The 2,241-nt window shown below is 42.4% G+C and overlaps 1 protein-coding gene and 1 long non-coding RNA gene across 12 annotated transcripts in view; one reads left to right on the top strand and one right to left on the bottom strand.

The window, feature by feature from the left end:
* The window catches only part of myt1lb (myelin transcription factor 1-like, b), a 108,620-nt gene that overhangs the window by 51,942 nt on the left and 54,437 nt on the right, over nucleotides 1-2,241 (bottom strand). The gene's annotated exons all lie outside the window — the stretch shown is intronic.
* The window catches only part of LOC116669975 (uncharacterized), a 21,271-nt gene that overhangs the window by 142 nt on the left and 18,888 nt on the right, over nucleotides 1-2,241 (top strand). The window lies entirely within an intron of this gene.

The raw sequence follows: 2,241 nt of genomic DNA on the forward strand, positions 1-2,241 counted from the left end.
GGGGGGGGGGGGGGGGGGGGGAAGAGAGAGCGAGAGAGAGAGAGAGAGTGTGTGTGAGAGTGAGTAAATAGCATCCAAACTGTAGAGATGGCATTTAAGTGTCTCTCCCTTTGCACTCCAATAGTATTGCAGACCCATTACCTTGGTGTGTGTTTGTGTGTCTACCAGCGTCTGTGTGTGTGGCTACAAATGCATTTCCGAGCCATTGCTCCAATCGTCTCCATGCTCCCACGCCACTCACCCTCTACCTTTCTGTTCCGATCCTTTTCTCATTCATCATGCTTTTCTCCCTGTCCTCTTGCCAGAGGTCTTTGCTAAGGTGTAATTTAGCTCTTACTGTTCTCTAATTTCGGCCTTAGTCAGGAGGGGTGTGGCTGCACCCCTGACACCATGGGGATCCAATCTGTCAATCATTTCCCACAGCAAGGAAATTGCGTTCCACGTGAGAGCAATTGTTAAGTCTGCCCCGCGTGGGTTGAATTAAACGCCCTCTTGATTTTTCACAGAGAAAAATATGTATTCAGAGGTAAGGCCAGGTGGATTTGTGAGGCTTTTATTGTTACTAAAAAACAAGGTGAGGGCTCCTCAGCTCACCTTTTGACTTCTCTAATTACTCTGCCTTTTCCTTTCCTCATTCCTCTACCCAGTTCCCAATGGTATATTTTTCATAGAATTGCACAAACACTCCTCTATTCGCCTTTCCAGTGATTATCAAACCCTTCTCAGCTGTGTTACACTCCCTAACCTGCACCTAACTCTGTTCTGTCCTATCTTACCTATGGGGAAGGAGAGAGAAAAGAAATACCATTCACAAAATGGGGGGTGTACAAAACAAACCTTGGTAGCCTGGGTTGTCTCTTGCTATAACAATCACAGTTTATCTTCAATTCACTGAAGATAGCTCTGTGATAATATACTGTAGTCCCTGATACATTCATTCTATCCAGCACACATACAGTGATACTAACATAGAAAGCCAAAACTTGGCGTGCTAGAAGCACAGCAACATGCAGAAGACAGAGGACAGTAGAGGTGAAAGTAAGAGACTGAAAGAAAGTCTCCATAACATAAACATGTTTGTGAGGTAGCTGTTGCAATTCCTATTTGTTAAAGTCCTAAAAAAGCTGAAATCAAAACTGGTGAGCAGAAACGTTGGAACAAATCTTCTGTCTTCATTCTTTTGGTTTAATAATTATAACACACTTTAGGGAACATTTGAGTCCCTAGTTAGCGTTCTGTTCCACAGGAAAATGTTGATTTATTTTCATGTTCCCCTTCCATTCCAGGAACGACTTACCTCTGTTTGTCGACAGATTATTAAATAAATGTTCAAATTCTGTGGATTTTGGCATTCCCATGCAGCAAACTGCTGATCCCAAGATGCCTTGCGCCAACATTTGCCTACAGCTTCCCATGCCGTTTTTAATTAGCGTCAGCCATTGTTGCTTGTCGTAGGCTCCTCAGTCAATCACCTGTATCAATGTTGACTAATCGGTAATGCACTGCCAGCCAAGTCTTGTTATGACAGCCAACATAAAAATGACCCATTAACCTTTGTTCATGAGCAGATAAGTCAGAATTAACAAGATGTCCCAATCCTTCAGCTGAGTGACTTAACTACTGACCCTGCAACCTGTACGTAGGACAGTTATTATAATCATGTTACTTTAACTGACATGGGAACAGCATGCCTAACAGTATGCAGATTAAGTCTACTTTAGCCTTAGAATGGACAGATTCTTCATATACTGTGCTTTGCTGAAGACCAGGATAAAACTTATATATATAGTGCACAATTTAAATGAATTGCCTTTTGACAACATGTTGTTATGCATGTCAAGCTTTTTGTTCTTGCATATGCATACGCAGTTTACAGTGATAATGGTGGCAGATTTTAACAGCTAATTGAGCTAACATTAGCTCCGAGGCTTGGTTGAAATTATGGTCTGCAGCTGACTTTTTAAAGTTTCCAGGCCACTCCTTTTAAAATGAGAGTTGTGCTATTAAAATGAGAATTGTGCTATTGTACTGACATAAACTGAAGCTAAAGCCACATGTCCCTGGCAGAACAAACATCATAACCAGTTGTAGATCATTGTAGAAAACATGGAAATTGTTGTCTTGCAGCACAGCTCTAGTTAGTCCTTGTATTACCAGATGGTTGATCTACATGGAGCCACTGCCCTGTGGGTCCAGCACTTGTAAGGGAAAGGCATTGGGGGGGGGGCGGGTGGCAGGCAA

Source organism: Etheostoma spectabile, chromosome 20 (genome assembly GCF_008692095.1).
Source record: "Etheostoma spectabile isolate EspeVRDwgs_2016 chromosome 20, UIUC_Espe_1.0, whole genome shotgun sequence".
In the NCBI taxonomy this organism is placed as follows: Eukaryota; Metazoa; Chordata; class Actinopteri; order Perciformes; family Percidae; genus Etheostoma; species Etheostoma spectabile.